The sequence below is a fragment of the Leptinotarsa decemlineata genome, unplaced genomic scaffold (assembly GCF_025532065.1).
Source record: "Leptinotarsa decemlineata unplaced genomic scaffold, Ldec_3_MD MMD2_P_RNA_scaffold_6, whole genome shotgun sequence".
NCBI lineage: Eukaryota > Metazoa > Arthropoda > Insecta > Coleoptera > Chrysomelidae > Leptinotarsa > Leptinotarsa decemlineata.
In genome coordinates, this window is record NW_027412533.1 from 18,414,252 (window position 1) to 18,435,590 (window position 21,339).

The window sequence follows — 21,339 nt, forward strand, 5'->3', positions numbered from 1 at the left end:
TATATATATATATATATATATATATATATATATATATATATATATATATATATATATATACATATATATATATATATATATATATATATATATATATATATATATATATATATATATATATTTAATTATCTGCGAGCGCTTTCGACAGCTGGTCGTGCTATCATCATCTAGGCTCTACTCAAACCAGTTTGAGTAGAAAAGGTCTTTGGTTTTCATGATACTTGGATTCATCATTCCGATTTTTGCAAAAGATATTAAGTTTTCAATGTCTTGTAGAATAGAGTTGATAATTTCGAACATATTAATTAGTTGATTCATTATGTCTTTAATGAAATTTGAATTTTCTCGATGAACTTAATTTTTAACTATTTCAGAAATTTGATTGATTTTTATTTCAATCAATTTCTCGTTATGGTTCATGTACTGAAATGGTATTGTTGAATTTATCAATTAGAGAGATAGCGAGATAATTCTGCCTTATGATGTTAGATGACAATTTATTTTGATGTTTCTTTAGTTCTTGAATAAGTTTTTCATAGCGTTCGCCATGGCTTGCATCTAAATTGCCACTAATCACTTCAAAAATCGATCCTAACCCATTAATTATTTCTCTTTTATTTCTCATCGGGTGAGGAATTAGTTCTATCAGCATATTTTCGACATTGGTCCCCATAAATAATTTTTAAGTAGTTGGAAGTATCTTTTTCAAATTCTGAATTTTTTGAGATGAAATTCACAAGATTTTCAGATTTCATTTCCAGTCTGTTGATTTCTGATATGATGGAACTCAAGTCATAGTAGTGTATGACATAGTAGTGTAGTATATTCTCTGACCTTTGCAGTTCCAAGTTTTACCAGAATTAACCCAGGATTGTTTTTGAACGTTATCTTATCTAGTGTCGCTAAGATTCCGGGAAATCTGCAATGATAAGCAAGTGTTGTCGAATGACGAATGACGTCTAAGTGGACGATTTACATTGTCTGTGTGTACCTTTGCATGTTTCGCAGTGGATATCACCTTTCTGCGTTTGTTAGTCGTTTTAATTTCCTCGGGTTTCAAGATTTCTTTTGTCTCAGATGTTTTTTAGTGTGAACTTTCTGTTTAGTTCCAAATATTGCCGGGCCGTCTCTATTTTCATCATTTTTCTCTGTAATTTGTTGTTTCTTTTCAACTGAACAGGCATTAATTTGAGAGTATAGCAATTTTACTCGTTCTCTGTGTTGCGAGATATAGTCATTCAATAAGATTTGATCGAGTTTAATATCGAATGGTTAATTGGAAGTTATATGTCCGTTTATGAAATCATTTGGTTTGAGTTTGGTAGAGGAATGAATTGAATGATCATAAGCTAAGATCGCGTAAATCATTTTCAATTTAATAGGTGTTTTTGAAAACCCTTTTGTATTAAGTAGTCAGAGATATTAAATAATAGTTGAATGGAATCGTTCAATAATTCCATTCGACTGGGGGTGATTTGGGAAACAGAAATGAACTTTGATTTTATGAAGTCCTAAAAGTTCAGTAATTACGAAATTTTTAAATTCGGTTCCAATGTCTAGAATAATTTGTGTATGTACGCCATGGTGAGAAGAAAGTGGTTGGGTTGCCCAGACGTGAGGATTCAACTATTATTTCAATTAGTTCATCCCAAAATGATCTTGTTTCCTTTGTATGAATTTCTATACGGAAAAGTGCGTCTGCATTTGTATTTAATTTTCCCTTCATATGAATTATTGAAAATTGGTATTTTTCGAGCTTGATTCTACAACTCATCAATTTTGAATGTGGATCTTTTGATAAAAATGACCACTGAAGTGGTTTCTGATCAGTGATAATATTAAATTTTTGTCTGTACCGGTATGGTCTGAAGTATTTTTGTTGCCCATCATTGGCTAACAATTCCTTTTAGATTACTGAATATTTCTGTTCAGAATCGTTGAGGTTTCGTGACGCGAAAGCCACCAGTAGATCTTTACCTATGGGGCCTTGTGAAAAGACCGCTCCCAAAGCTACATCCAAGGAATCTGTTGTCATGTTGAACGTTCTTGTGAAGTCAGGGTACTGGAGTATTGGTTCGTTCATCAAAAGATTTTTGCAGGTTTCGAAACAAGTCAAAAATTCGTTATTGTGCTCAATTTTGGCACCCTTTTTCAAACATTTTTTGGTGAATGTTTTTGTAACTTTCGCAAAATTTGAAATGAAACGTCGGTAGTAACCTAACAGTTCAAGGAAAGCTTTGAATTGTTTTGCCATTTTGGGTAATGGAAAGTTATGATGGCATTTATTTTCTCAGGATTGGCTTTGACACCTTCGGGAGTAATTATGTGTCCTAAATAGGCCACCTCTTTTCTCAAAAATTCAGACTTATCAAGTTGAATCTCAAAATTCGATTCTCTTAGTCTCTGGAATACACATCGAAGTCTTTCCATGTGCTCCTGGAGTAAAGTTGAGGAAACGATGATTTCGTCTAGGCAGGCGAGACATTTTTCGTTTTGTATGCCTCTTAGGATGTTATCTATCTCCCTTTCGAACGTGGCTGGTGCGTTCTCCAGACCAGACGGCATCCTCAGGAACTCGTAATGCCCATTTTCTCTATTAAAAGCTGTTTCCTCTATGTCCTTTTCTTCCATCTCTCCATCTCTATTTGGTGGAGTCGTTAGCTAAGTCTAATGTCGTGAAGTACTGATATTTTCCTAGCTTATCGAGTAAGTCATGAATATTAGGGAGAGTGTATTTAATGTCAATTGTAGTCGATGACTACTCTCCATTTTTGTTTGCCAGTAGCGTCAACCTTCTTGGGAACAACCCATATAGGTGACAACCATGGTGAGTTACTGGGCCTAATTATTTTAGAGTCAAGCATTTGCTTAGTTTGGGCTTCGACCTCCTTTTTATGGATAAAAGGATATCGATTAGATTTTTTGTACATCGGTATGTCATCAGTCGTACGTATATGGTGTCGTATTTTGCTGTTAAATGTCAGGGGAGTATTTTCTTGGTCGGAAATGTCCAAAAATTCTTCACAAATTTCTAGGATTTCGGCTTTTTCTTCCGAATTTAGGTGGTCTGTTCTGATTTTCGTAAGGTCTAGTGTGTGGTCAGTTGATACATTAATATTATTCAAATCAATGTTTTGCATTTCATTATCATCAAAAGTTTCAACATTCAATAGTTTGGAAAAGTCTAATGTCACTGGACTTGTATTATTATTTAAAATAGTTGTCAGTGCATATCCTTGTTTTGCGATAGTTATATATATATATATATATATATATATATATATATATATATATATATATATATATATTCATTATGTTGATCAGTATCAACATGTAGGTCAATGTATTGAATAATTCTTCGCCCACAAAATTTCTCGGTACAATATTAGGATTTCTTGATGATATATTCACTGAATCAGGTTGAGTTCGAGTTTTTCTGGTAGACGTACTCATTGGGATAGGTTTTGGTTGGGATTGATTTTTTGGTTCAAATGCATTAAAATATTTTGCTTTGAATACTTGTGCATTTGTGAAATATTGTTTTGTTCGACTTCTAGGTCTTTGCTATATTTGAACTGGTTGTGATGGAAAGTTCATTTGTTTACTAAAAAAGTTATTAGGAGTGTTCGAGTTGAAGTTATTATTATATCTTTGAATAGGTTGTTGAGAAATATTGGTAGATCTTTGAGGTTGATACATTCTTTGAGTTGGGTTGGATTTTGTACTGTTTTCGTCAGAAAAATTTTGAAAATAATGTACATTTTCTTCTTGTATGACATACTTTAATGCTTCGTTGAGTGAATTAGGCTTCATGCATCTAATTGTAGTACCTGAAGGTTCTTTAAGCCCTGATAAAAACGTTTTGAGAGCTAAATTTTTGTATATACTTCTTTTGAGTTCTTTAGCGGCATCTGTAGATTCATGAACGTTAACAAAACTACAAAGCAAATTCAAGATATTAAGGCATCTATCATAAAAACTTTGAACATTTTCATTATTAGATTGTCTCATCACAAGATCTCTATTGAGACAAACTTCATCTCGTTGGTCAGAAAAATTTCTAGTAAGAATATCTTTCGAATCTTTTCATTCTTCTGCACCTTGAATGTTAACTATCGTTTTGGCATTGCCTTTCAATTTGGAAATAATGGAATTAATCAAAAAAATATTTTGGATGTTATTGGGGTTTGCAATGTCGTAAAACTGAGTTAAAATTTATTCGCTAACTGAAAGGAATCTTGTGAGGTCATTAGGGTTGCCATCAAATTCAGGAATGCAGTTAAGGTATTCTGCTCTGAATTTATTCATTATTATTGATTGATTATGAGGTGAATTTATAGAATTGGTTGTATGTGTATGGGTGGTTTGGCTAGGACTAGGAGTTAAAAGTGAATTTGAGTCAGTTGAAGGCAAATTCAAATTCAAATTTTCAAGATTGTTGATTGAATCGGCAAAAAAAATGAACAATTGTACTTACAAAAGTAGGAAAGCGACTGCGTGCATGTTTCGTACTCATCCTTCTATAAGGTCGACGACTGGTTAAGCAATTTTGTCTTTTCTGGGCCGTTGCTCCTTGCAAATTCGGGCTATGTTGGTCCCAAATTTCGATGATATGCTCCCTGACAGGCTGTGTGCAAGTCTGCGTTAGACTGGGTGTTCTGGTAGTTGAGAAGCCACTCCGAAACAGAAAGTCAAAACAGCGATGCACCAAGTTGATATCAGTTCGAAAATCAGTTAATCGTTGAACTTAAAATTGCATGAACGATTCGAAACAACTCTAATAATACTACCACGACTGCGCCAAATATGTCAAAATACAAACCGTGAAAATTCCAAATTACTGAGATGCTTTCTGTATGAAATCTAGCAACTGACTAATTTATAAATGCAATTGAGTCTTCAGGTCGATTCAGCAACATCAGCATAAAATGGCGTCAGCAATGCTGGATAAGCTTTTCTCTCTCAAGGTGGTATAATGTAATTTACTTTATCTTCCTGATTCGGTAATAAATTGTTATCCATTTTCCTTCCTTTGGAATTCACAGATAATGCCTGTTCGAACTATTTCGATATCGGAGACTGGTTGCTATCGTTCAATTTTTTACATGTAATTTCTCGCGTTTTTCAATCAGTTCATATTGAGATAGAGAGACTTGTCAGTTTGATTATATTTTTCGTCTATTCACTTTGCACTGGTATTAACGGAACTTCATTTTGCAATTGATTACATCTTTATGTTATTTCACGTAACGTTACTTTTACTATCGGAGATAGTATCACTATGAAAGATCAACTGAGACTGATTACATTTCACTGATGTTACTTAGCGTATTTTAACTTCCACTGACGAAGATAACTTCACTTCGACTGACCAAACTAGACTGATTACATTTTTTATATTATTAACACTCACTAACGGAGATAGCTTTCACTCGATGGCTCAGACTGAACTGATTCAACGAGGAGCTTTTCCTCTTATTCATAGCACGAATAATCACACAATAATTTGAACACGTGTGCGCCTATGTGACTGTCTCCGCGTGTCGTGAGATTCTGACCCCATTAATTATCGACAGCAAATTAGCGGTGACAGGTTTTATGATTACTCCAGAAGCCGACCATTATTATCTTGATCGTCGGTCAGAAAGTATCAAGGCTTTCGTCTAATCAAGCCAATCAGTGGCACGGGTCATTTTTCGTAAATTGATCAATTTAACATTTCTCTGGGCCTACATACATTAATTACGATGTCTGATTTATAGATATATAGAATTGGGTGTTATTTGATTTCATCCTATTTCCTTTTCGTAAATATTACTATTTGATATCATTCCAATACCCAATACCCAATACACTACCAATACACTACTAATTCTTATATACTAAGCTGTCTTATCTAATCTTACATACGTTTGGGACCTTTTACTTGTTAGTCACTGTCGCTAGCTGGGAGATTCTTCTGCACGAACACCAACTTGTTTTTCGGCCCATTGAATGCGTGATGGTATGTCGTGTCCGGCGGAGGGAATTTTATCACGCTCGGTCCGGGTAGGTCTATGCCTACGGTTGGCTGGGATATATCAGGACATATGCGGCATCCCGGCGTTCCTATCGGCGATACGATCGGAGAGGTCGTAGGCGGTATCCTCAGAGGGTGGGACTCCTCTACAAACGGTCCTGATTCTTATCATCGGCAGGGGTAGATCTGTCCACGCCGGTGAAAAGTCCGGGGTATTGTCAGCTGTTCCGTTGCATCCAGGTAGGGGCTGGGTTTCTCGCTGTCTGGCCTCCGTCCACTCGCTTTTCGGTCGGCGGTATGGATTGTACCTGGCCTCTCTAGGCGAGGTTATCACTTGGAGTGATCTCATTGGTTCCGGGCACCATAAACAGTCACAACGGTCTATTCCCATCTCTATTGAGGTTCGGGTGTACATGACGTGGCACATCACGATATGAGATATCAACGTACTTCGCCTTTCCATTAAGTCTTGTTTATTTAGTGCCACAAGAATTTTAACAACGTTTAGCACTAAAAGTTTTGAGATGATATCACCCGAAGTATCTCTCGTTCACACTCCGAATCAGTTACGTTTCATTTCCCGTTAGTTCGGTTTTAGTCGCACTTTACATTTGAACCCACGTCTTTCGGTTCAGAGTACTTTAGTAGTTCAGACTCAGGCACTCGCGTCGTCCCTAATACTGCGCCCAAATCTTGTCTCGGCTTAAAAAAAACATTTGTTTTGTGCGACAATCAGAATTTGAGTTGCATTCTATCCAAAAATTCACTACACACATATCTCAAATCTTACATAAATATACAACATACTGTGACTCTTAATTAAACATATCTCAAATTTTCTATGTGGTACGTAAGTTCCGCTCTTTAGCTAGTTTATATCCTAACAACATATCTTCATAGTTTCAGTCACTCCTGGACACTTCTACAATGACTGGCAACCATGCATCGAATGATTATTTCTCCTGTTACTTTTTTATGTATTCTGGCTGAATTCTCAATAATAAGGCGGCCTCGTCCTTTGATTGATGGGCTATGGCTAATTGATCTACAAGTAACTCTCATTCAAACAAACACCTTCTGCTAACATTTAGTTGAATCTGCGCTTGAAACCTGTTTTTTATATAGAAATTTTGAATTCATATTAGTAATTAAATCAACATTGAGGTTTCCGTTCGCGATTTCCCAATCTACGTACAAGTACAATATATCTCTTCTTAATCCTATCACTATTATACGAGGGTACTCAGTGATACAAACTTGATAATTACATGTTTCTGTTAGTTCTGCTAATTGCAATGTGAAAGTAGATTTCACTTTTTAATAATCACGAACGTTTGTGTGAATCGTTCGCGGAGTCACATTTTCAGTATCCATTATTGTTCTTTCTTCGTCGCTAATGTCATGACTGTTAATGACATTTCACTAATGATTTCCCTCTCTTTCTATTCGCTAAGACAATTTACTTGCCTTATTTCCCTAATCGTTCTAAAAATAACTTCTAACTCAATAATACTGCGCGGTAACTGTCTTGTTTTCATAATCACTCTTAACTTAAATACTGCGTGGTAACTGTCTTTTTCTTTATTTTAATAATCCTACGTTTTTGTTCTGAACATTTTGACTAGCCTGTTACTCGTGGCTTCTATTCACAATCAAACTATTTCTTCATGGAATGTCTATGCTCTCATCTTGTCTAATAATCGCTAATTCTGATTCTAAGAATAATCTTTGGCTTTTTCATAATTACAAATACATCTCATTGTTCCTTTTTATTATTCCTTGTATCATTCAACTGTAATTTCCTAATCTCTTGCAAATCGTAAATAGTTTCGGGGATTATCACTGGTCTTTCTTGTGGATTTCGGGTTATCTGTCTTACGTTCCGCGTAAACGGCTTCGGATTTGTAAATTCTTTGACCCAACTGTTATGTCCGTACTCCGTATCGTATTTCTCTCCCGTGAAATTCGATCTGTGATCGTAAAGGCCGGGCACCAATCTATCTGGCTTACACCCTACAGTGTCGTTCTTATGACTTCCAAAATTCGTGCACATTTTGAAGTCCAATTTCTCGAGAGTAGAAGAAATAGTTCTTCTACTATGATAATTTTCTGCATTGCTCATTTCTGATTTCATTTTCATCTTTTGCGGATTCGAGGGTGCCATTCACATTTCTATCTACTCTAAATACATTATTCTCTGTATCTCTGCAACTTGACTTTATACTACTATGTTCCCATTTGTACTGCTGTAACGGGTTTCTTTTCTACTTGCTTTCTTGGGTTTACTTCTTATTTCTTTCTACAATCCTGATGCGATTTCTGCTCTCACATTATTTCCTTTCATTTTCTTTGGATACATACTCAGTTCATTCATTATCTCATTGCCACTGTATTCGTGTCCTGATTCTAATTGGGTTTCTCCTTGGTTTCTAAATGGGCTGATCGTATGTCCAGGCTCTGCTTTCAGAGAAGTACTGCGTCTACTTTCAGTCCAGCTGTTTCAAGTTCTTCCCACCTAATGACAGGCAATTCTCCTGTCCACTTATATTGTAATCATAATCAGTTTAATTTCGAGGTTCTCTCTGGTACACAGTTGACGTGTGATTTTGGCCAGGTCCTGCATATAGGAAAGTACTGTGTCTATTTTCTCGTTCATGTGCTTCTAGACTTGTCCTCTCATCATCAGACGTACCTTGTTCTACTTCAAAATTCTCATTCTCATATTTCATCTTGGAGCACGACTTGCTACAGAACGTCGTTGGCTCTTTATAAACTTGATTCACATAATCTTTATTCCCATGGGCAAAACACGTAGAGAAAAATTCACCTCCATGAGGTCCGGAAGGTTCATCAGTCCTTTCTTGGCCAGACTAACTCAGGGGTGATGACACCGAATACGCCTGGGAAATTTCTCTCATATTCTTCGTACTAGCAATCAAATATTCTTCTATACGTTCCATCCTTTTCTTTAATTTACTTATATTCTCTTGTATTTTATCGGCCTCTCTGGCTCCATAAACTCGAGTAGATTCACTTCCTGATTCGACCTCTTGATTCAATAAAAACATCATGTTTGTGTTCCAACACATTTTAACCCTATATTCTTGCAGAAAATCCATTACTAATAAAATATTCGTAGTAAAATGATCTACCTGTATGACTGGAAATTCGTGTTCGATTACTTGGCTATTTTCAAACCTCATTTGCATCATCGTTTTTCCCCTGTAAGGTATCAACTTTCCCTGAACATCTCGTAAGGCACATTCTTTACCGCGATACATTTTCTCGCTATCTACTATATTTGATGAAACCAGGCTACACTGTGCTCCAGTATACATAAATAATTTTTTACAAATCCCTTTAATCTTTATTTTTGTGGTATTCTTTTGAACACCTATGTCTGTGCACGCAAATTCTCTTCTACTTTCTCTGAGGGAAAACGAGGTCTTATTTCCCTTTGAATCTCCTTTGCTGGGGTCATTCATTCGTTGCTTTAATGGGCATTCAGCTGCCCTATGTCCTGCTTCTCTGCATAAATAAAATAATCCCTGTCTTTTGAAAAAATATTATTTTTCTGTGTGCCCTACCTTATCACAAAACTCACATCTCGCAAGGTTATTCCTCTCTTGTGTATCTTGAACGTGCATTCCATATTTTCTCCCATCTTGAGAATCCCTTTTGATTCGCGTGGTGTCGCTATTACTCTGTCGACATTTGTGATCCCGTCTTTCTTGCCTGTACGCTCCGCTACTGATTTCATGCCTACGCCCCTTATCATTCTGGTGCGATGTCTGTATTTGCCTTGGATTAGAGTTCGTTGAACTTTCTATAATTTCGCCTTTTTCGATGATCTCTAGGGCTTGTTGCAGACTTGTAGGGCCGACAAATAGAACTTTTCTTCGTAAGGGGTCTGTTAATCCCATCGTGAATTGCGTGACCATTTCCGATTCTTGTTTCGCCTTCAGTACGTCGTCTACTGTTTAAATACCTGGTAAGACAGTCAATTTTGCCACCAGTACCTTCAGACAGGCCAAAAAATGTCTGCAAGTCTCACCTCGATACTGTCTGCATTCGATGAATTTTCTCCTATCCTGCCCTGGGATTTTCAGGGTTCCGAATTGGTCAATCAATCTTTTCTTTAAAATTGCTCACTCAGATGATGTTCGTAACAGTTTATCCGCCTCTATGATTTGTTTTGCAATGCCTCTTAGTCTGAGTCGTACTAAGGCCGTGATCCTGTCATTGTTCCATTTCGCCAAAGCCGTGGTTTCTTCGATGATTCTCACGAATTCGAAAACGTTAGTGTTTCCTTTGAATGTTGGTGAGTTTTCTAAACTCAAATGGATGGGAGCGCCGTTATCCATTGTGGTGTTCTGTGATGTCTGTGTTGCGTTATTTCCTGGCATCGTTCTCGAAATCTGACCTTACCAACATTCAATATACGGCGCAGGAGCTAATCGAAGGAGTATTTCCAACCTTTTTGACATATACCTAATATTATATCTTGAAAGTTCATTGGTTTATAACGTTAACCTAGAAGTATATTCTTAACACACCCTTTTTTACGCTTGTCACCAATTTGTGATTGGTGTCGTACGTTTTATAATTGACACCACTTCGTAGTTGGTGGGTGTCACAAACCCCACACATGACATCAATTTGTGAGCGGCCTTTTCTGTGGCTTGGTGTTTCGGACACCTACCATAGGTAGGTAATAAGCCACCTCGTCTACCTGATTTAATGCAATGGCCCAAATCAGCCGTACTTCATGCTCTCGGAACGCTCGAATTTACCCTCTCTACGGCAAGGGAGCTGTATACCGGAGAAGATGATTGGGAAAGTCCGAAACGCCTTAAGTATGCCACAATAATAGACTTCCTGTTTGAAATCGAGCGGCTGTTCCCAAACAGGTGGGAAGATATTTCAGTTGACTAGATGTTTGTTATAAACCAACTGAATGACAAGTCAACATACATTTTGAACATATATTAAATAAGAAATATAACCTAAAATTACAAAGGCAAAATAACTGAGACAAAGGACAGCAGGTGTATTGTAATTACGTAAACGTATACTGTCGAGACAATTATCTGCTAAAATAAAAAACGTGTACCCTAACATTACCTTCGATAAATTTTACTACAAATAACAGGTACGCCATTTTACTTAATTTTGATAACTCAAAAACGATACCAATATATAATAATTTCTCTTCAACACACCCCTGTATGAATAGGAGGGATAATGTGGCTGATTCACCAATCACTTACAAGCATCAAATACACTTGTTTGAATTTTAGAATATCGATGTAAACATCAGAAAACATAACGATGAGATTGGAACCTTTGGTGTGAAAGTTGAATAACTTTTTTCGAGATCAATTGCCCTAACACCAAACTGATATTTTTGCACTCGACGCGCGTTTCGCCAACGAAGTTGGAGAAGAAAATTGATTCTTCTCCTGAGGATATCGAAAAAAGTTATTCATCAGAGAACATAATACCAATAAATCATCAACGCCTAGACATAACAATACCAATACACGAATACATAACTTTATCGCAAAAAAATCATGACATATCACATACATAAATTACTGGATTTCAATGCTATCATCGTATTTGAGACTCAGCTCACCTATTCCCGATCATCGAACATATCAAAACATAAATAGTAACAACACATAGGAAATATGGATAAATAACATCCTATAAATCGTTACGAAAATCATGATTCATATGTAATATATAACACAATTTACATGGCCAGCAATTGATCTCTTCATAAAACATTACACACAAATCATAGTACCTACATCGTATGAAACATTATTAAAACCAAAATATCACCATATAAATCATTGCAATAATCATAGTATAGGCATACCACACAATAACTATGGATTCAATACTTTTCAAGTCATATTCAATAAACAACAGACATTATTCGAACCGATTTTCGAGAGTAAAGTGACGACACCTTTTATCAATCTTCAAAGATTGTCATTCCCAACATTATGCTCTAATTTATCAAGAAAAGTTCTGTTTCTTTTCATTCTGATAGATACTCACGTAAGGATAAATGTAAAATATAATACTTCATTTTCCTGATAATAATAATATTAATATCGACTTTATCATCTTCTAATACATTTAAAGCAAATTAATCAGGAACAGTTCATTTATTGTATGAAGATGAAAGGCGAAGTTCAATTTACATGATGACAAGTCATCATTCAATTGCTCTTTCACTTAACCTCATTCGGTAATAAATTGCTGTCCCTTTTTTTTCTTCGGAATTCACAGATAACGCCTGTTTGAACTATTTCAATATCGGAGACTGGTTGCTTTCCTTCAATTTTTTAAATATAATATCTCGCGTTTTATAATCGGTTCATCTTAAGATCGAAAGACTTGTCAGTTTCATTATATTTTTCGTCTATTCACTTTGTACACTACTATTACAGAAGCCGACCATTCTTATCTTGATCGTTCCAATACAAACAAGGTACACCTCCTCAACAACGCTGGAGGTGATCGTTTACGAGATATTTACAATTTTCTATATCGATGCATATTACTTTATAGCCAAATTTGATTTTAATAATTTCTGTTACTCTCCGCTTGCACATTAATTTAATTAAATCGAGTAGTGCAAGTTTGTTTATAAAAATAGAAGTTCGCTCTCACATTTTTAACTATTAATTGACAAATTCACACTTCGGAGTTGATGAAGTGATTTTTTGTACCATGTCCGACTTCACGAATGCTGAAATGACTGATATGGTTTTTGCATACGCCGTGGCTGACGTAAATTCAAGCGAGGCCAGACGCATCTATCAGGAAAGGTATCCCTAATTCGTGACTCCTTGGGCAGCGACATTTGCGAATCTTTTCCGGCGACTTTCCGAATCTGGAAGCTTTGAAACAAATTCTGCAGTAGGACGACCACGGACTACAAGAACTGTAGAATTGGAAGAGGCGGTTCTCGAAGAAATTAGCGAACATCCAGAGAAAAATACAAGAAAAATTAGTCAAACTTTAAATGTGAGTCACATGACAGTTCACATAATTTTAAAGGAACAACAATTATATCATTATCATATCCATCGTGTCCAGGCACTTACGCTACGTGATTTCCAACCACGTATCGAATTTGCTCAATGGCTTCAAAGAAAAATCGAACAACATCCGCAAATATGATCGAAAATCCTCTTCACAGATGAGGCTAATTTTTCAAGAAATGGTATCATGAACTTCCATAACAACAACATCTGGGCGGAAGATAACCCACATGCGATAACACAAACTCATTTCAAAGACAGATTCTCTTTTAATGTATGAGTAGGCATAATTGGGGATTATTTAATTGAGCCATATCTTTTTACCTTAAGTTTGAATGGAAATGCTTACCTTCATTTTTTTGAACACGAGCTTCCCCAACTTATGGAAGATGTTCCCATTGGTGTCCGAAATCATTCTTGGTTCATGCTCATTTCAGTGTGATAGCAAGAAATTTTTCAGACGTAGCATATCCCCAACGATGGATAGAAATAGGAGGCACTGAGCATTGTCCCCCGAGGTCACCGGACTTCAATTGCGTGGATTTTTTCTTTTGGGGACACCTAAAATCACTAGTTTTTGCTAGCCCCATTGAAAACGAGGAAATGTTGAGAGATCGCATCATAGCTTGCTGCGAAAAGATAAGAAACACTCCGGGCATTTTTCAACGGATGCGGAATTCTTTGATGAGGAGAGCAGAAGCTTGTATTACTGTTGGGGGTCGTCACTTTGAACAGTTTTTGTAATAGTTGTTTCGTTCAATTTTTATATGTTTATTTTTCTAATAAGTAACATAGTACTTCTCCAAATTGTTTTTTTCACAAACACCGAAATGTAGCACCAAATTGAATGATTAAACCTAACAAATTTTTTGAATTTGGATTGAATAAGCAGTTCGATAATGATCAGTTTAGAAGAAATCTGTGCGGGTATACTGCGTATGAAGTTTGATGAAAATAACTAAAATTGCAAAAAACTTATGACAAAAACCTACCATGTTTTGAAAAATTTCAACAATCTGTATTTCGAAAACGAATTATTCTTCATTAAACATTTTATTGGATATATCAGTTATCACTGTTATCAGTTATTACCCGAAGACGATTGTGGATACTAACAATCGAAACGTCGTGACGTAACTTGGTTTGGAATCTTTCAATTTTTATTTTTCATTTTTGTTAATAATATCTTTTAACTTTCAGCTTCTATTAATATTTCAATTTTTTTTATTTTTCTGGTTGTTGCTTGTTATGTTATTTCTTTGTAATTTCAGTTTGTTGTTTGTTGAAGATGTTATTTTTTAATTAATTTCTTTAATTTTTTCACAGATTCTTTCAGAGATGTATATTATATTATAATGTATATTATAGTAGACAATGGAAGTCCGAACTGATGAAATACACCTTCAAACAATCATGACACTTCTTTCTACGAAAATAATATTTCCATCAAATTATCATGCACCTGATGAAATTATTGCGAGATAATAACTTCAATGTAATTTTTGGGAGAGTGTATGATAACACAACCTGATGCATATTTCCTTGAAAGTTTATTTCACTTCTTCTCATTTATCGAGGAACTGGCCGTTCTTTCGCCCAAAAACCTAGATTTGTTGAATATTAAGAACTACAGACCGATAACATGCTTTAATTCATGTTATAAGTTTGTAGCGAGTTCCTTATATACACAAAAACTCACCGCAGTTGACCAATTGTTCGAACGGTAGAGGTAGAGTCGAAGAGATGAATCGCTGGATGTGCAGCAATCCTGCTCATCGCTATGTAAGACAGGATTCAATAAAATATAGGCGCAACCTCTCTTTGGTCTGGATTGGTTACTGCAAGGCATATGATACATCACATGAGCCCACTTTGCGTTTGGTCAGATGTCCGGTATAGACGAATGTGCAAAGGTCCATCTCAAAAGAGAACGATGCGAGAATTTCAGAGAGTATGTGCAGCTCTAAGATGAAAGCATCCTGAACTAACTGTATTCCGGAAAGACGTATACCTTCCTCGGGGTAGAACAAAGCAACTCGAAACAGGTACCAGCAGTGAAAAATTATCTACACAGCAAGTATCAGCACAAACTCCGTCAGATCTGGACATCGGAATTGTCGGGAAAAACAAAATTGATGCTACGAATATGCTTGCCGTTCCGTTCCTACTCTACTCGTTCGAAGGAGTGAAGTTGACTGACTGTATCAACTAGACCTACAAAGTACCTACAAACCTACCAAAGATCTACCAAAGTACCTACAAAATATCTTGCATAAATGACTGTCGGATATAATTCAATGGCCAGTATGGTATTAGCCGGTGAAGTATCGTTTTCCGGGAGGCATACGTCAGAACTTACTATGTAGGTAGGTAAGTTGGGAGAGATTAATGTTTCTAGATTTCATCACGAAATATATATTATCTCATTTGTCTGAATCTCTCCCCGACACAGTCTTCAGATTTATTTCGATTCCTGTTAGAATATTGTATGTTTGTGCATTTCATTATCGTCTGATATAATATAAGTTGATTTGAAATCCCTGAAAGAATCTGTAAAAAAAATAAAAAGATTAATCAAAAAATAACAATTTTATTAAACGAAAAACTGAAATCACAAAAAAATAACATACAAGCAACAACCAAAAAAAACAACAAAATTGAACCAATAACACGAACTGAAAAATAAAAAAATGATTAGCAAGAAACGAAAATTAAAAATTATAAAATTAAAAGATTCCAATCCAAGTTACTTCACGACGTTTCGATTGTGGACACATAACCTCAAGATTACCTTTTAATGTCCCAAATACACGGTAATTCACTTGATTCAAAATATTCTTTTTTTTTACCTTATTTTGACTCAATATCAAAAAGCACCCTGATTTTCAATCGAAAATTTTCGGGTCAAAATATCAGCTTTTTTCAAAGAGTTGATGTGATTTCTATTTTCTGAAATCCTTTACTTTCTGATGGTGTAAAAAAAATATACATTATTATAGTAAATGTCCTCACAAAATGCAAAAAGTCCAAAAAAACTCGATTTAGATTTTTTTTTCAATCATTATGTACAATTCCATCAAAAAAATGTGATTGCTACAATTTTATTCAGTTGTAAAGTTTATTTATTACATTCTAAATTCATTCATATCATAGAAAATCTCATAAAATATTAATATACATGTAAATCGTACTATTGAATTCAGATACTTCATTTTGATTACGTTATTAATTATAATATTTTTGAAAACGTTATTCTTTTCATTAATCAATACCTCATCTTGAATTTCAATCACCCCTCCATTATTCTTTGTCTCTTTGATGGCTTTTCTTCATCGTTTCGACAAACCTTTCCAATTTTAGTTTGTCTTCAAAATTTTCAAGACCATCTCATCTCCGTTTCCAATATTATTTTCAGTCTGCGGTTCTTCATCCAAAATTTCATCTGAATCATTAACTTTCTCGTAAGCTTTTTTCTTTCATATTGGAGCAACTTTCAGAACCATGACAATTTCAGCATAAATTTGTGCATTTCGAAAGCCATATTTATCCAGTTTCACAGCTGCATAAAATAATTTCGAGCAATACATCCGGAATCAATTCCTTTTTTGTAAATTTGGGCATAATGCCACGTTGATGTTGCTTACCCAACCAAGTTTGAAACTGATAATATGCCCTGTAACAATGTTGTTCTGCTGCTCCTTCTGTGGGTGGGAGGTTTGCCAAGATGATTTAATTTTTGCCAACTGATATTGTTATTTTTTCATTTTTACATTTATAAATAGATTTTATTAATTGTAATCCATTTTTTATATCTTCTCAACTTGCATCGTGCTCATAAAAACATTGGCCAAATTTGACAAATTTTCATTTTCTAATGATGAATTTACGATATTTTTATTTTCTTTTCCGGCGAATCCAGATGTTGTATCGCAACCGAAAAAACAATGCAGGAATGCAACAAAATTTTTAAAGGATTCATGTTTGAAACTATTAGACGTGAAAAATAGATTGTTTACATCTCCAGAACCTGATTTGAGAAAATAAATATGTTGATTATTCGAATTTATTTGATTCAAAAGTATCAAAAGATCCAAAACAACGACATTGTCATTAGTACCTCTGGAAATTTCTATCGAGGTCTTAATTATGTCAGCATCAGCATCTTCTTCTACTCGTTCACAGAAAAAGTCTCGTAACTGTGATCTTTTCATTGAAGTTTTCAATATTTTATCTTTTTTTCCTCGTTAGATAATTTTTTTTTTGCAGAAATGGTATTTTTGTATGGTTTTCATAATCAAACTCTGGAATATTGTCTGAGGTTTTTCTACGACTACGTTCTCCTCTTTTAGTTGAAGTAGCTGCTAGTACTGTTGTGACAGTAACTGATTTTTTATTTTGGGTGTTTCCATCAAAGACAATATAGCTGCTTGCTGCGTAATGTTTTCTTACATAGCGCCAATATTTATTCATAATCTCTTCCGCCGTTCCATTTTTCTGCCAAATTATTTCGTGCAGTGAAAATCCACCGTCGACAACCTGCACTATGCCGTTAGAATGCATTGGTCTATTCACAGTCACAAATAATTCGTAGAGTTGATATTTTACATTTTTCCTGAGGCCATTTTTTGTAAAAGGTGGCAGTGAAAAAGGTGCAACCTCGTATTGTAAATAAGTTTACAGCTGCTACGAAATAACAGGTATGTAGTAAAGGCCAGACGCCCCTAGCTCCTTCCCCACTTCTCTGTGAAATACCTTTCAATGGGCTGAAATTTTCTGTAGGTCACTCAGGTATATAATTTTTTTTCTTATCAGTCAGTGGGATATGTTTGAAGACAGGCAGTAAATAAATCTAAAGAAATGAACTTCAAATGTTCAAGCCCGTCCCGGATATACCTACACAGTAGGTTGAATGGACTGACGCCTATCAGAAAACAACTACTCCACTGGCTAATACCACGAACGGCGTTGGATTATATCCGACAGGCGTCAGTGCAGGAATCTTCACAGAAAATGTCCTGCATATGCAATTGGCAATACAACTGAAAGAGTCGACCTTCAATTTTGGAACGGGTTCACTTGCATACCGGTTTCGATCCCCTTAGTCTCTCGTCAGTGCAAAATAGTGGCCATCATCGACCGAATTTTTCACAGAGTATTTCATTCCTCGTCTTAAGTTGGAGACACAATAGATTAACATTATTGTACTGTAGGGCGGCTTTTCGAGTTCACAAAGGGTGAAGTAAATAAATTCGACATAAAATATAAATACATACACAGATTCACGGAAAATATTGACACAGACACGAAGAAATTAACAAACTGAACGGTCGGTGATTCGTTCCTTTATTATGCAAAAATGGCATATGAAATAAATGAGACTTTTAATTGGAAAAAGGCGTCTGTTAATGATTCGGAAACATTGTTTGATTTTTTCTATTAGATTGAAATATGAGGTGTGTAAATTTTCAATATTCGATCTTTTGTTAGCACAATTTGTTCCATGCTTTGTTATTTCAATCATTTCATTCTAGATTTTTTTTTAATATCATCCGTTGTCCTTTGTTTGAGGGTGATTGACAATGTTTCGTGATGAATTTCACTAGTTCGGACTTCCATTGTCTACTATATAAAATGATTTGAAATCCCTGAAACAAGTAAAAAAGAATAATTAAAAAAGAATAGCTGAAAATAACAATTATATTAAGCAACAATAAACCTAGAATGAAATGATAGTGACATAACCTACAAGTAAAAATATAATAATTGAATAAATAAAAATTAAAGGAATGAAAAAAGAAAATAATAAAAAAGTGTAGAGATTCCAAGTCACGTTAGTTCACGACGTTTCGATTGTTGGTATCTACAATCGTCTTCGGGTGATGACTGGACTGATTCCTCCGAGAGATGACCATTTATAGGTCGTTGAAATACTTTCACTTTCACTGTGTGTGCTTCTTGTGCGCACAAGAAGCACACACAGCGAGGAGAAACCAGCAAATCAGGAATAGCAGACCATGTTTGGACCCATCAACACAACATCGAGTGGTCCCAAGCTGGGATCTTGCACAGAGATCTTGGTTTAGGAGAAAATTTAAGGAAGCCGCATACATGTTGTCCAACAACGTATTCAGCCAGGCCAGCGTAGAAATACGAAACATATGGAAACCCATCATCAAACGAAAAATGGCCAACTCCCGCCAAAAACGGTCATCTCTCACGGAATCAGTGAAGCGGAAAATGGAAAGCAGAGAAAGTGAAAGTATTTCAACGACCTATAAATAGTCATCTCTCGGAGGAATCAGTCCAGTCATCACCCGAAGACGATTGTAGATACCAACAATCGAAACGTCGTGAACTAACGTGACTTGGAATCTCTACACTTTTTTATTATTTTCTTTTTTCATTCCTTTAATTTTTATTTATTCAATTATTATATTTTTACTTGTAGGTTATTTCACTATCATTTCATTCCAGGTTCATTGTTGCTTAATATAATTGTTATTTTCAGTTATTCTTTTTTCATTATTCTCTTTTACTTGTTTCAGGGATTTCAAATCATTTTATATAGTAGGCAATGGAAGTCCGAACTAGTGGAATCTGTTGTCCTCTAATACTGACTGAATCAAAATTAAAGATTTAAGGAAGTGACTTACAATGTTCTGCAAGGCTAGTGGGATTTTTAATTGTATATTGTTGTGTATATTTTTACAATCTGTACTATGTTCAGCAATTCGTTGTTTTGCATACCTACCTGTTTATCCTATATATACTCTCTCACACTCAGCACATTGTATGTTGTAGATGATTTTGGATTTCCGGTTTTTTGGTGTTTTTGGTTCTCATATTGTGAAAAATGATTTTCAACTGTGTTTTCACATTTCATAATGATTTTGAAATTTTCATTTTTCAGAACAGTGTCAGGCTTGCCACATGCGGTAATTTGAAACATTTTGTCTTCAACGGTGCATTTTATTTTTATTTTGTGTAGTTGCTCTGTCGGAATATACTAATTTTTTCATCAAACATCTAGGATAGCAGTTCTTGAGTAACATAGTGTCTATCAGTTTAAGGTTTCAGTTTTCAAAATTCTCATGTGCTAAGTGTGTAGCTCTGTATTTGAGATTGTTGATGATGTTTATTTTTGTTTCATTGGGTGAATAGAGTAGTAGTTGATGAATCTTTCAGAGTATGTTGGTTTATGGTATCAGTCAGTTACAATTTTTTTGTTTGATTTCGTCAGCAAAACTTTCAGAAAAGCAATTCTATAATTTTTTTTCTCTACAATGAACTGAGGTTTGAGATGATAACTATTAAATGTTGTTAAAATTCCATTTACGTTTTTTTTGTTCACATAAAACTATATCACCGACATATCTTTTGAAAAAAATGTCGGAAAATTACAATGAGTAGATAATTATTTTTTAAATTCAATGTAATTCTTTTATTGTAAGACATTCCTATATACTTTTGATTTTAATTCAGTCACTATTATATAACAACAGACGATATTGAAAGAAAGACTCTTGAATCAAATGATCGAAATATCAAAGCATGGATCAAAATGTGTTAACGAAAGGTCGGATATTGAAAAGTTATTTCAATCCAATAGAAAAAAATCAAACAATAATTTTAAATTATTAAGAGACGACTTTTTCCTAATTCAATTCTCATTACTTCCATGGGCCTTTTCTGCATTATAAAGAAACCATCGACAGTTCAGTTTGTTAATTTCTTCGTGTCTGTGTCAACGTTTTTCGTGAATCTATGTATGTATTGATATTTCATTTCGAATTCATTTACTTCATCGTTTTGGTCCTTGAAAAGACGTCCTGAATTCAAGTACTCAGAAACGTTGTTTTCTGTAGAGTGTTGTAAGCGTTTTATTATTTGTTAACGATTATTATTTCACATAATTTATTTTGTTTCAAACAAAACTATATTCTAGAATCGCATTTTAATATGTATGTCTTGTTCTTATACTTCAGAGTCCTGAAGCTGAAAGAATAAAGTTTTGAAACGTCGATAATTTAGCAAATAATTTTCTTCAACATTTCGACGGAATTCCCGTCAGCTCGAAAATCGAAATCATATTCAACGGTCACCATCTTATTCAACCATATGATTATTATTGATAATGAATTGAACGCCAATTCTGGACGTGCTGAGTAATATCTTCACTTTTGGCGAATTATTATGATACAACCAATAGTGCAGAAATCTACTAGAACTGACAGGATTACTTACCATAACAAATCT

General features: G+C 34.9%; 1 protein-coding gene across 3 annotated transcripts in view; it reads left to right on the forward strand.

Annotated features, from left to right (window-relative positions):
* The window catches only part of LOC111511600 (gastric triacylglycerol lipase-like), a 397,870-nt gene that overhangs the window by 169,044 nt on the left and 207,487 nt on the right, over positions 1–21,339 (forward strand). The window lies entirely within an intron of this gene.